The 15515-nt window shown below is 37.7% G+C and overlaps 1 protein-coding gene across 3 annotated transcripts in view; it reads right to left on the reverse strand.

Moving 5' to 3' along the window:
• Positions 1–9452, reverse strand: part of BMPR1B (bone morphogenetic protein receptor type 1B) — a 228708-nt gene extending 219256 nt beyond the window's left edge. For 2 of the 3 annotated variants that reach the window (XM_088836221.1, XM_088836218.1), the window contains exon 1: positions 9351–9452. The gene's annotated coding sequence lies outside the window, so the exon portion shown is untranslated. The remainder of the gene's footprint in view (positions 1–9350) is intronic. The other variant, XM_088836219.1, reaches the window with a different exon arrangement.
• Between the last annotated feature and the right edge of the window lie 6063 nt (positions 9453–15515).

Raw genomic sequence — 15515 nt, forward strand, 5'->3', positions numbered from 1 at the left:
AAAAATTGGAGTTTGTTGCTGAAAGGGTCATAAGAGGTCACTCTAATATACTCATCAATACTCCATGGCAGCACTCACTTCTTTTAGCAAGGATTGTACATGATCCTATGTTCAGTTCCTCTAAGAGCATAAATTTATAATGAGATAGGGAATTATAAAGGATATTCTTCTAAAAAATTTCCCATCTCAAGAATTTTGATCTCTCTTGTTTAAAACACTCTGCAGAATTTTACAAATCCCAGGAAAAGACATTATTCCAAGTTATTTATTTCTTTTTACTATAAAAATAGACACATGGAAGGTATATAATTTGTCACTGCAAACCACAGTCATAAATTATTATTCAAAAAGTTTGATAAGGCAGAATATGTAAGGAACTTTTCAGGTAAGCCTATAACAGTTAAATTTCTCTGTTAAAATGATCTATTTTTGCTTTATTATTATTTAGATTAGATATTATTTTGCTACACATATATAACCCATAGATGTTAATCAATATATTTTTTCACATCTCACACTAGATTCTTACCTTTATAGTAAAAACAAGCACTATTTTTTTTTATATTCAAGGAAATATTACTTGATTTTCTGCTTAAAGGCTGGAAATAGAATGCTCAAATGCTGGAAAATCCGGTATTTTCTAAATAAAATTCAACTGAAGAGATTCTAGATCTACCGACACAAACTGCAAATCAATTTCTCATTGATTCCATAGACTTATACAGAACAAGAGGTAAAGAAAAACCTTTTTGCCAATGTGCTAAATGGCAGTCACCCCTGTTTTCCCCAGTTGTATTATGAAATGTTCCAAACAGGGGCCCATGTCATTACTAGATCTGTTAACAGTTTCACAGCTCAGAGTCTGGCTTCATTTGTTAAGCATCAAGCAACCCTATCACTTGTTTAGAGCTGAAAAGGTTGTTATGGTTCATAATGTAAAACTCACAAAAGTGCACAGCTGCTGTTCATACTCTCAAGGAAGTCTGTTATAAATAATGATGTCACGGAAAAAGGCTGGAATCTATTTCATGTACCAGACAGCCATTCCATTTCTCCAATCAATACAGGTATACAGGTTGCTCCATAAATACTGTGGTAGCATTACAATAAGTCAAAAAGTTCAATACACACACACACACAAAATCAGTGAAAGTAGGTAATTAGGATCTATTTATAGTTTTGCCTTCAGAAGCTTCATTTACCACTGGGACTACCCAAAAAATACAAACATCACCATCTAACTGCCTGACACCCTATCGTGAATCACAGTACTTTGTAACAATTACAATATCATTAGGCTCCTGAAGGACAGTATACAAGGTCATCTAAACAAACAACTTCTCTTTAGCTATGATCTGTATCTACACAGGAAAGTGTGATGAATTAAATCCCGGCCTTCAGAGAAATGCAAAGCAACAATGCATTATTAATGTTAAGAGCTAACCTATGAATTTAAAACCTGCTATCTTGTTATGGCACAGAATGTTAAGCTTCAGACCACGGCAGATAGAAGACACCATGGAGAAGTGCACTCCGGTTCCCATATTTCAGTGTTCCTAAACAACAAGACACACAAGACATACAAACCATCTTCCAAAAGAGAATTTTTAAAGTAATTTTAGAGATATTTGAATATAAAATATTTTCTACTTTATACATTTGTAGCATTTTAACAATTTTCATGAAATTACAAATTAAAGAAAAACTCTAAACATCAAAAGTACAAAAGATAACTATTAAAATTATTTACATGCTCTTAAGAGCCTGGAAAATCCCATGGACGGAGGAGCCTGGTGGGCTGCAGTCCATGGGGTTGCTAAGAGTTGGACACGACTGAGCGACTTCACTTTCATTTTTCACTTTCATGCATTGGAGAAGGAAATGGCAACCCACTCCAGTGTTCTTGCCTGGAGAATCCCAGGGGTGGTGGAGCCTGGTGGGCTGCCGTCTGTGGGGTCGCACACAGTTGGACACGACTGAAGTGACTTAGCAGCAGCAGCAAGATAAAAACAGAGCAGATGCCAAACATTGAAAAAGGCCTAAATTCTAGTTTAGGTCAATGTGCCACTAAGTACTTGTTTAATCTTAAACAATTCATTTAACAGCACTCAATTTCAATTTCCTTTAAAAATTAAAACCACGAGAAATGACAGTATATAAAGTTCCACTTTCCTATATTAGTATTTTTCAATCAACAGGCATCGGGTATGGGAGGACGTATGGGAGGACCAAGCCTCGAACTGATGACAGCTCAGCTGTACTTGTTCATGCAGGGCACTGTCCTACACACTGAATACATTAATTCATTTAACATTTAGGCAAACCTATGTGTTACATACTATTATTATTGCCTATTATTGCCCTCATTTAGAGGTAAAGACAATAAATGAATTCATTTAACACTTAAAGAAACCTATGTGTTAAGTACCATTATTATTATCCTCATTTAAAGGTAAAGACAAGTAGGAAAGAAAAATTTACACCCATGCCAGCTGATTCTAGGACCAGCTCTTTTCATCACCATAATTGGTTGTTCAGTCACTAAGCCGTGTCCTGACTGCATTATACTGACATATTCTTTGGAATGAAGAGGTTTGGCTGTTTTAATTTTCTAATAATAGGGAAATATAAAAATTTAAGAGTGGAAGGTTTGCTGACTGAAGATACAGGAGTGCTTTAGATCACAGCAGCTCTACAATAGAATACAATATGCAAAGAAAGTATTAGCTAATCCCTAGAGCTTCTAATTCGTTTTATTTCATCCACAAAATGCAAACATATTCTCAATATTACAAATAAGACCATATCATCTGCATGGACACACTATCCTATGCCTGTAACTCAGGCAAAATTTCTTAACACCTGCTTATATCCAGAGTTGTACTCTGAAGCTAGAATTCAGTCTAATAATGGTACGCCATAAAGTGACAGCAACAATTAAATTTGATATTAGCTATAAGATGGCATTTAAACATGGTATCTGTTGCATATAACTACAGCTTGAAAATGAAATGTTTCAAACATGATTGTTTATAGCTGAAGGCAAACCCTACTTATCAGCATGAAAACAGTTTTGTTTAATTTACTGCCTATTGAGACTTGCTTATTTTGTTGGTTAACAATAAGTAAGCAAAGAATAGTTTAATCTCAGTAGCATGAAACAAAAACATTCATAAATTCTAAAGCTTGTTTAATGTCTTGACAAGAGTGTGTGATAGTCACAAAATTTCCTACACGTTCCCAGTCATTTATGATCATTAATCAGTTAACTTTACAGATAGAAAAGACCTTACATATTTTTTTACTAAAGTGGTAAAGTACAGAGAGTCTATTCCTCTATTTTAATAGGCCCCAATAGCTCTAAAATCTCTGAGAATTCAAACTCTTTCCTTGCACCTTCATGCAGCTATGAAAATAAAAATTATTCTGATACCATTTAAATTCTTTCCTGCCATAACATAAAAATACACATGCCAAAGTATGCAAGATTAAAAGAAAAATCCATTTATTAGCACCAGTGCCACACAAAAAGCAATCCTAGTCCTCTCACTTTTTCTCCTTCTGAAGCAACAATGACAGGCAGGTAGACTTCAAATTAGACTTGCTTTTCTGGCTTCTAGTCCCTTGCCTGTACCTAAGCACTCTGTAATCAGAGAACTCCTTTCACAGTAAATAACCCCTATACAAGGTAAGTGTGGAAACAGCTTCTAAATCATTTGAAATATTCTGGGCACAGCTGGCAGAACACCTGTTGGAAGCAGATGAGTGATGTTTGAAACACAAAACAATAGAAAGTAAAGGACAGTTCACACAACTTTCACTGCACACTTTTCAGACAACTTTAAATTTACTCAAGGACTTTGGTGAAAAAGCAACAAACTACAGTTAGGTTACCATTTTAATTTTCTTCTTGAAAACATAGATCAACCCACTGAAACGAAGCTCCCCAAAATGAATTGTTACTCGGTCAACAATCTCACAGATGTGAGAAAGTCCTATAAAATGCTACTTTTTCTTTTTTTTCAATTTGTTTATATTGCTCATACCATCTGCTCTCACTTTAATTTTTAACCTTTTTAAATGTCTAAATAAATTTTACAGCTAAAAATGGAAAATATCTAGGAAGGAAATATTACCTTTAACTTTACTATTTTGAACTACTAAATGTTTACTCAAAGTTTGTAACCAGCACTTTTTAGTATTTTTTAGCATCTGTAGGAGAACCAGGGTGCCCATTTCACAACTAAAATGTAGAAGGTATATAAATAAAGAACCTAGTTGAATTTTGAAAGACTTTTCACCAAAACAAACAAAAAATGGCTTCAATCATTTACATTTAAACATTCAAATGAAGTATCTGACTTTTTACCAATGAGAACTCATTTCTAACCAATCAATAAGCATTTATTGCATCCTTATAATGTACCTACTACCAGGTACCTCAAAATTCAGATCAACTTTTCTGCATGGAGTTGGAAAAAACAGAAGCAGAGAAATCAGTTTTAAAAATCTGTGCTAAAATTCAGTCATTTGAGGATAAAAGTCTTGGAGAGGATTGTGAAAGTGAGAATAAATTTTAGGGGTTACCTCTGGAGACCAACAGAGGATACAGTAACAGAGTAGGGTAATACTTTCAATTCAAGATAAAGGAGAGGAACAAGTTTGGTGCAATTACGGTAGTCTTAGTGCATAACTAACAATATGGTAAAGAAATGCTGAAATGAGTGATAATCTAAGCTGACTAGCAATCCAACAGCCTCACAGTAAGTCATCCTATAGATACTGTACAACTGAGTAAATACTATTTCTTCACAAGTTCAACAACTGTGACAAAGACAAAAAAAAAAAAATCTTTAAGAATTTAAAACCCTGGCAATACTACCGAAATTTTTATCACCAGGAATTATGACACATTGAAACATCGTGGAGAGTCGGACACGACTGAGCGACTGAACTGAACTGAATGTTGCAGAAGCCTGAATTTATAAGAAGTCAGGTGGAAAAATTAACCAGACCCAGTGTCCAATTGTATCTTGAACAATTCCTGCTTTGTTACTTCATAAATGTTTGATTTTTACGTCACCATAATGATAACACCCACATGCATTAGTATTGCTGGCTTAGTTCCTAGACACACACAAAAAAAGGTGAGTAGTATTAATTTGTAATAGTATATAATTCAAAACAAACAACTCCTGTTAAAGCACTGACCACACCAACTAGAATACTGTTGAAATTCACCAGGTCCTTTCACGACTGCTGGATTCCTTCAACTGTGGCAAATGTATCCTAAAATGGTTTTGGCTTTAAAATGTGTTAAACCAAGATATTTTCCTAATTAATATCTGGAAAGTTATATCAAACTATGAAAATCAGGAAACATAACCACTAAATCTAAAAACTGGAAAACAACAAATGAGATTTTTCGCCTTGTATATACCGAAGTGTGTTAGCAACATGCCACTTGAACTGATTGTTTCCATCAAGAAATTAAGAGAAAATAAGAAAGCTGTGACTAGATAGCAAATGTTAGTTATCAGTTTGCTTTGGATCTGACTTTAAGTAAAAAAGCTTATGAAATTTACAAACTTGACAAAGTCAGGAAACTCATACTACATCAGTCCAGGAAAACTTTCCAAATGTGCAAGTACAATGGACCCTCAGGCTGACTTTCACACTGATATTTAAATTTTCATGACAACCTAACATCACAGACCACCGGCCTATCCAGAACTATTACTTCTATGTTGAAGAGTTTAATTATTACCCTGATTTTAACTAATAGCGTTGGTTACTCCCTAATTATAAGAACCACAAAAATTATTCTAGAGGAAAGGAGAAGTGAGGGGGAAACTCAAGTTTGTAGTTATAGTTCTTTATGACTCACATGCACAATTCTCAGTCTATCACTTTAAATATCTGGTTCCATCACCAATTTCCATAATCCTTTGCTGAAAGTTGGTGATACCTAATTTAGGATGTCAGAGTCCTAAGAAATTTTATCCATCAAATGGTAAAAGGGAATACGATGATTAAAAGTTGAGTTTATGGAATCAGGTCTGGGGTCCTGGGTAAAACTTATAAACTTCTCTTTGCCCTGCTTCCCTTCCACAGAGGGCTGAGGTAGAAAGTAAAGTGAAAGTGATAGTCGCTTGATGGGGACCAACTCTTTGCAACCCCATGGACCATAGCCCACCAGGCTCCTCTGTCCATGGAAATCTCAATGCAAGAATACTGGAGTGGGTTGCATCCCCTTCTCCATGGGGCCTTCCCAACCCAGGGATTGAACCTGGGTCTCCTGCATTGCAGGCGGATTCACTACCATCTGAGCCACCAGGGAAGCCCCATGCTTTACAGAGGGTTTGGCATATAGTAAATGTAGCTATTATTGTAGTTTGTCTTTTGCTGCCTAAGAATCCACAGCATATTATCTCCCTATGTTTGAAAGTCTATCTTTTCAACATGCTCCAATCCTAAATTCCGAAGACCAAATAGAAACTTTCAAAAACCTAAGTGATTCTGGACTGGAATGGATATAAGTATTTCTTTATGTTTATCCCACTGTGCTGTTCTGAGTCACTCAGTTGTGCCCAACTCTTTGCAACCCTGTGGACTGTAACCCACCAGGCTCCTCTGTCCACAGGAATTCTCTAGGCAAGAATCCTGAAGTGGGTTGCCATGCCCTCCTTCAGGGGATCTTCCCAACAGAGGGATGGAAACCAGGTCTCCTGCATTGCAGGCAGATTCTTTACCATCTGAGCCACCAGGAAGCCCTTATCCCACTAGATGACTACAACTAAACATTCTGAACGTCATCTACAAAAGGCACATAAGAAGGCTGTGAAAAGTACAGAGGAGATGACTATGTACCTTTGGACCCAAAGGGAAAAATACGGCTTTGAGTTTCCTAAATTTCTGACTCATATATCATAGACTAAGACAGCATTATCTTCAATGCACTCAGGGAACTAATATACGAGTGAGAAATGTATAGTCACAGATTGTGGCTACAGATTTCTGCCTTTGCAGGCATACTTAACCTACTTAATTAGTTGCTCAGTCTGTGAGCCTTCTGCACATTCCCACTGCACATTTTCTCTTTTCTGACTGCCCAGAAAGATGGTTTCTCTTCCATCAAATAGTCATGCCTGACTCAATTTAAACACCTGAAAACTACTGAATTTGGCTTATTTTTGTTCTCTGGTTTTCATTTTCCCCATACAGGTGGAGTGTGTTCAAGCCCTAACCTCTTTGATCCCAGGAAATACTGTTCACAAATATTGTTTAGAACCCAACCAAGGGGAGGTTTTATATCACTCATTATGAGATAATTCTGTCAGTCATTCCATTTCCTACCTGAGCATCTGGATTTAGGACTTCATTCAGCCCAGACTTTGCTTCATATGGGTTAATCTCTTTCTAATGCTAAAGCTGAAACTGCAATATTTTGGCCACCTCATGCGACGAGTTGACTCACTGGAAAAGACTCTGATGCTGGGAAGGATTGTGGGCAGGAGGAGACGGGGACGACAGAGAATGAGATGGCTGGATGGCATCACCGACTCGATGGACATGAGTTTGAGTGAACTCCGGGAGTTGGTGATGGACAGGGAGGCCTGGCGTGCTGTGATTCATGGGGTCACAAAGAGTCGGACACGACTGAGCGACTGAACTGAACTGAATGCATACACAGCACCCATCTCAACTTTCATTTCTTGTTATAATTTCCCCTATTTGATTTTTGGCCCTTTACAAAATAAAAATATTAAACATTTGCCTTTATGGTAAATGTACACAAACTATCTAAGACTTACTAAAAATAAGCTAGACAAAACATGCACAGGACTCAATCAAATAACAACTTTGCTCATGTCTCAGACCATATTCCAATCTCAGCTCCCTTACTATCTCATGAAACCTTTATCTAGTCCAAGAAGCTTAACTCATAACTTAAATTTGATCTTTGCCCTTCCTCCAAACCACCATGTGTATCATACATGTATGTATATACTATACTTTTAAAATAAAAATAGTTCATTTGTATACTATGCTTTGGCTTGTTTTTCCTAATTATTTCATGTGTTTAAGTCTTGTCCACCAAACGAAATCACAAGCTTACTGAAAACAGGAACAATCATATTATTAAAATTTTTCCTTCACTATAAATAGCATGGTGCTACAACACAAAGCAGTTACCAATTTATTCATTCAGTGCATGACAAGTGAATCACTGCTAGTTAATGTGTTGAGGGCTGGGGATAAAGAGGAAAACAGAAGGCAGTGTCTGTCCATAAAAGGTTTACTAAGTACTGTGAGAGAGCCATGAAAACTTTTATATTGAGATTCAAATCAGAGATAGTCACAGCATTATGGGACAACAGATGGGAAGTTCCTAACTCTGCCAGGGAAAGAATCATAGACAAATCTTTCCTTTAAACAGAATCATGAAGATAAGTAAAAATATGCCAAGCAAATAAGGAGTGCGAATGATGTTCAACTAAGAGGAAACACTTGGTCAGTGTTCCTTCTGCTGATGAAATGGTAGAGGGTTTGGAAAGGGATAAAGTAGATGGATCTGAGAAGTTATTTTAAAATATAACTGAGAAACAATGAGTATTTGAAATAAGGGATGCAGCAAATGGAATGACAATTAATGAAAGTAATATAATGTAATATGAATTACCATGAAACGATAACTGTATGAGAAGAGGGAAAGCCAAGAAAAGGCTCTGCGCAGCATTGACATTTAACGTGAATCTTCACTGAAAGTCGAATCCATTCTCAGTTTGTAAATAAATATTTCTTCTACCTTGAAAACTTCAGTTTTCAGTGTATAAACAAGAAGAAACAGGTCAAGATTAGCATTGTAAAGCCTAAACTGGAAACCATGTTTATCTATCTACTGATCTTGGAATGTCTTTCAAACACTAAGTCTTCAGAGATAACAGAATTCCATCTCCCCCACTGACCCCCCCAACCTGTCAAAGTGAAGGCATAGCAAACATACCTGTTCATCAGGTTTTCTTTTGAAATGGGTACAAATAAAAGCAAGGCAGTAAATAGAGTCTATGTCACTTTTTCTGTCTGGCCTCTACACAACTTGACTTCTTGCCTTCACTAGCACCTCTCTTGCCTTCACTAGCACCTCTCTTTGCCCCCTTCCCCAGATTTCAGATTTAACTATTTTAACACCTTAACTAAACTTTAGGTGACCTGGTTAGACATATGGAAAAACTGCCTGTGCATAACTTGCCACACAAAGTCATTTTAAGGCTTTTTCCTTAAAATCAATGATTTAGTTACTATGAGATAAACTATTGTGGCAAATCTGACTTGCTTCAGATACCAACCAGATAAACAGGCTGCTGATAACCGAAGTGTAGGAAGTTCTTGATGATTTTACGCACGGAACATCCACTTCAGGTACATTCACGCTCTTGACCACGCTGAAACCTAGTAAATAAATAAATAATTCAATGTGAGGTTCACACTGCATTTCAACAACAATACCAACAACAACATGCATATGAAACCTAAAACGTTCACTCTACTACTGGAGGCAACATAACTTTAGAAAGGTAAAGCATTTGCCTCTCAAATCATAGGCCAGTATCTATTTTGTTCATCCTGGGGAGCCTGGTGGGCTTCCGTCTATGGGGTCACACAGAGTCGGACACGACTGAAGTGACTTAGCAGCAGCAGCAGCATACCCTGTGAGTATCTACTCTATCCATGCACCATGCCTATAACTGAAAAGTATATGAAATCTTGGATCTCCCTGGTAAACTAACTGAAAGAGCACAGCATCTACCCAAAGGCTACCATCTCATGGTTAAGTTCTCAGCTCCAGTACCACCTCCCTGAGAGCTATTTTCTTTAATACCCTGGCTAAAATAGCACCTCACACATATTCCAGTCACTGCTAGATCCCTTCGGCTTGTTTTGCTGTGTATGTAACAAATAGCCTTGTTGTGAGTTACATTGTTACTCTTAGTATTCACTTTGTGTGTGACTACTGAACTGCTACTGAACTGTAAGCCTCAGCAGAGCCAGAAGCATCAGTCTTGTTCACTGCTTTTGCAGCAGTGTCATTCTAGACACTATTCTAAGGGTCTGCCCTGTATTCAACAAACATTTGGTGGCCTGATGAGTCCTTCCAAATCCACAAACCACCAAAATAATAAAACCCTGCTCTAAATAAAATCCTAACAGAAAAGGGTTTACTTGGGACCTCTGTGAGTTCACAAGACCCAGAGAGATGCATAACCAGACATTTTTGCTGTTTAGTCACTAAGTTCTTATCTGAGCACACTACATTGCAATAGATAATGGTCTATATAATTTGCTCCTCTGGAGGTCAGTAGCATGTTTGGATCAAGTAATGTGAGGGCTCTGCTCAGTACCATTATAAAATATAAAAGAAGAAAACTGAGATAAGGTACACAGAATCTTGCAATATCACTTTCAAAACATGATGGAAGAAAGCTCCATTTTCAAAATCTGTTTTCTAAAAGAACCCAGTATTAACTGCATGTTGATGTATAAAGCACACAAAAGTTGCATTTTTCTCTACTTTGGATCCCAAACTCTTAGTTCTGGAAGTGTAGCCCATTGTACGTAATTCCCAGGTCAGAGGTGCAGTAGACAAATTAATTAGTCTATTAAGTCTCAGTCGTATCCTGGCACTGATGTTTAGGTTAGCACCTTTAGCAACAAGTTTCTAATGCTTAACTATGCTGCCATTTGTTCCTGAGAGAAATTAGGAATGAAGGGGGAAAAAAAAAAAACATAGCTGGGAAAAGTTCCCACTGACCTAAAGGCAGAAACATGTATCTGAGTCAGGGGTAGACCGATGTATTCATAAAAAGGAGAAAAACTCCAGTTGATTAGCTCTTGCTATTTTAAGTGATTAGGAGAAAAATAAATAGCTCTATATCGAAGTGAAATATAAATAGCACTTAACACTCTACGAAATCAACCTAAAAAAGATGATAATTTGCTATGACTTAGCACTAAAGAGAAACCAATGATTTCATATAACAAATCTCTGAAGCATTTCATGGGAAGATTAAATACTTGACTAAATATTTGTGGATGCTACAAATGACAGAAATGAACCAAATCGTATATTTGAAAAAAACAGAGCTGGGTCACAAAACACACACTCGGGAAGAGGGAGAGGACAGGAGGGAGAGAGAAACTTATCAGCTATCTCTCATCTTACAGCCATTAGCTACTGCAAGGTGTATCTAAAAGAAAAAGATGTCAGCCATAGTGCAAAATTCAGCAATAAAAGCAAAATTTGTGGATTATCATAGAACACAATAGAATACCTTTACACTATGTAGGAACTTTTCTCTTAAATTTTTCCTCTTTTATTCAATGGGGTTATGGCACAGTGGAACATTTTCACAGCATCAATGATCCTGACGTGTGTAAGATACGAGGCTCTAAAAGTTGTTTTATTCAATAAGAATTGGGAGTCGAGACTGTCTCAGGTATTTGCGAACAGTAATGTAACTGTTATGACAGTTTACAATGACACTGTCATAACAAATATCTGTTACTTATTGGGCAACGGCACTATCTGAGAACCTGGGCACATCTACACTAAAATGATGGTGATGACAAGACCATTTAGAATCCATCCAGAATGCTGATTACTGAAAAGTCAGAGTAACTCTGTCTTACATTTTCTGAATGTCCTGTTATTTGGGCTCTATGAAAGCTTAGCTTCATCAAATTCTCCCCAATTACAGTGCTATTAAATCAAGGATTATTAAAATCTATAGTTACATCTCTTATAGTTTTTCTTCAGGAAATAATCAGATATATTCAAATAGAAAAGAATTCTAGAGGTAAAAAAATGTTTATAATAGCAAAAAGTTAAAACAATGTAAATGTCCAAGGGTAAGATTCTGAAATAAACTGTGATATGATGGAATATTAAGAAGTCATTGACTATCATGCTTTCAAGGAAAATTTAATGGCACAAAATAATTCCTAGATTACAGTTCAGTTCAGTTCAGTTCAGTCGCTCAGTCGTGTCCGACTCTCCGCGACCCCATAAACCACAGCACGCCAGGCCTCCCTGTCCATCACCAACTCCCGGAGTTCACTCAAACTCATGTCCACAGAGTCGGTGATGCCATCCAGCCATCTCATTCTCGGTCGTCCCCTTCTCCTCCCACCCCCAACCTTTCCCAGCATCAGAGTCTTTTCCAGTGAGTCAACTCGTCGCATGAGGTGGCCAAAGTATTGCAGTTTCAGCTTTAGCATCAGTCCCTCCAATGAACATCCAGGATTGATCTCCTCTAGAATGGACTGGTTGGATCTCCTTGCAGTATAAGGGACTCTCAAGAGTCTTCTCCAACACCACAGTTCAAAAGCATCGATTCTTCGGCGATCAGCCTTCTTCACAGTCCAACTCTCACATCCATACATGAGCACGGGAAAAACCATTGCCTTGACTAGACGGACCTTGGTTGGCAAAGTAATGTCTCTGCTTTTTAATATACTATCAAGGTTGGTCATAACTTTCCTTCCAAGGAGCAAGCGTCTTTTAATTTCATGGCTGCAATCAGCATCTGCAGTGATTTTGGAGCCCAAAAAAACAAAGTCTGACACTGTTTCCACTGTTTTTCCATCTATTTCCCATGAAGTGATGGGACCATATGCCATGATCTTTGTTTTCTGAATGTTGAGCTTCAAGCCAACCTTTTCACTCTCCTCTTTCACTTTCCTCAAGAGGCTTTTGAGTTCCTCTTCACTTTCTGCCATAAGGGTGGTGTCATCTGCATATCTGACGTTATTGATATTTCTCCCAGCAATCTTGATTCCAGCTTGTGCTTCTTCCAGCCCAGCGTTCCTCATGATGTACTCTGCATATAAGTTAAATAAGCAAGGTGACAATATACAACCTTGACGTACACCTTTTCCTATTTGGAACCAGTCTGTTGTTCCATGTCCAGTTCTAACAGTTGCTTCCTGACCTGCATACAGGTTTCTCAAGAGGCAGGTCAGGTGGTCTGGGATTCCCATCTCTTTCAGAATGTTCCACAGTTTATCGTGATCCACACAGTCAAAGGCTTTGGCATAGTCAATGAAGCAGAAATAGATGTTTTTCTGAAACTCTCTTGCTTTCTCCATGATCCAGCGGATGTTGGCCATTTGATCTCTGGTGCCTCTGCCTTTTCTAAAACCTGCTTGAACATCTGGGAGTTCACGGTTCACATACTGCTGAAGCCTGGCTTGGAGAATTTTGAGCATGACTTTACTAGCGTGTGAGATGAGTGCAATTGTGCGGTAATTTGAGCATTCTTTGGCATTGCCTTTCTTTGGGATTGGAATGAAGACTGACCTCTTCCAGTCCTGTGGCCACTGCTGAGTTTTCCAAATCTGCTGGCATATTGAGTGCAGCACTTTCACAGCATCATCTTTCAAGACTTGAAATACCTCAACTGGAATTTCATCACCTCCACTAGCTTTGTTAGTAGTGATGCTTTCTAAGGCCCACTTGACTTCACATTCCAAGATGACTGGCTCTAGGTCAGTGATCACGTTATCGTGACTATCTTGGTCGGGAAGATCTTTTTTGTACAGTTCTTCTGTGTATTCCTGCCACCTCTTCTTAATATCTTCTGCTTCTGTTAGGTCCATACCATTTCTGTCCTTTATCGAGCCCATCTTTGCATGAAATGTTCCCTTGGAATCTCTAATTTTCTTGAAGAGATCTCTTGTTTTTCCTATTCTGTTGTTTTTCTCTATTTCTTTGCATTGATCACTGAGGAAGGCTTTCTTATCTCTCCTTGCTATTCTTTGGAACTCTGCATTCAGATGCTTATATCTTTCCTTTTCTCCTTTGCTTTTCGCCTCTCTTCTTTTCACAGCTATTTGTAAGGCCTCCTCAGACAGCCATTTCGCTCTTTTGCATTTCTTTTCCATGGGGATGGTCTTGGTCCCTGTCTCCTGTACAATGTCACGAACCTCTGTCCAGAGTTCATCGGGTACTCTATCATCAGATCTAGTCCCTTAAATCTATTTCTCACTTCCACTGTATAATCATAAGGGATTTGATTGAGGTCATATCTGAATGGTCTACTGGTTTGCCCTACTTTCTTCAATTACAGCAGGCACATATTGAAAAAGTGTTAAAGGAAATAAAAATGCAGTGTACAAAACCTGTACAAAAACTATATGCATAATTTGATTCCAGTTTTAATACATATGCACAGTCATACGAAAAAGAGAAAATAAGACATACCAACATGTTCCAAGAGGTTATCTTTGAGTAGTAGAACTAAACACAATTCTAATTACAAACATATATTGCTTTTATAATTAAAAATGAAGATACAGTAGCTACTACAATTGTTTGAGCCAAGTGGAGTTGACCACAGTTGAAGACCACGTGCCCTGTATAAGTCATCAGTACAACAAGGGATGAGTCAGATCATTAAGTGATATCCTGTCAACCACTTCCCAGGACCCCAACTCCAAGTCCACAAACAAACTCCAGTAATATCTTTGTCCCAGGTATGATTAATCCCTGTTCTTAAACTGTTTCATCTTAATATGTGTATTAATCAAAAGTCTACTTATCTGTGAGATGTTTTGTAGAAATGCACAGTATTTATCTACGGCCTTGAAATTCCTTCTCTGAGGCCAAAAAGGAGTATGTGTCTGCGTGTGTGTGTGTGTATGCATTTGACAAACTCACGTCTTTATGATAAACTACACCAAACCTGCCTCACATATGTAAATGAATATTTTTACAAGTGCTGCTGAAAAGAATCCTATCCTTCAAATTGACAGTTACAGTTTCCCCAAAAAAATGTCATTTTAAAAGTAAGTTTTAAATAGCACTTTGAATCAACTCTGCCAACTTTTTTAAGTGTTTAAAAAGACGCAGTTACTCCCTAGATTCTGCTTAAGATATAAAATTATTTTATGGGCAAAGTCCACTCCAACATATCTCTTATTGACACATTTTTATACCATCATCTACGTCACCTCTAAGCATCTCCTTGTATAGTTTTCTTTTCATCCTTATGAAACTAAAGCAAACTGCACTCCTTTGTGCTCTGTTTCTGTGGTTACTATGGTAGTGACCTGAATTGTGCCCCTAGGATAACCCATTGGTAGTGACCTGAATTGTGCCCCTAGGATAACCCATTTGGGGCAGGGGAGAGAAGTAAGAGACCAAAAGAATGGAGGACTAAGTTCGGGTAGTGGTCAGCACCTTTAAACAATTACTTTTCCCTTGGAACTGCCCTGGGCCAAAACCTATAAAACTATGCCCTGACCCTTCAGCTTCCTGGCATAAAGTACTTAGCCTTACAATGTGAACACCACGGAACTGGCAAGATCAGCAACTCTTTCCCTTGCTCTTAAGAAGCATTAAATTTTAAACCTATCCTCAAAATTTCCACCTCCAGCTCCCCCTAAATCTAGTCAGGCCCTGATTCACAGGTTCTGAAGACCAGCTGATGGAAATGCCACGTGGTGACTGAAAG

The sequence above is a fragment of the Moschus berezovskii genome, chromosome 5 (assembly GCF_049115385.1).
Source record: "Moschus berezovskii isolate FMDL1 chromosome 5, NW_MosBer_1.0, whole genome shotgun sequence".
NCBI classification, from domain to species: Eukaryota; Metazoa; Chordata; class Mammalia; order Artiodactyla; family Moschidae; genus Moschus; species Moschus berezovskii.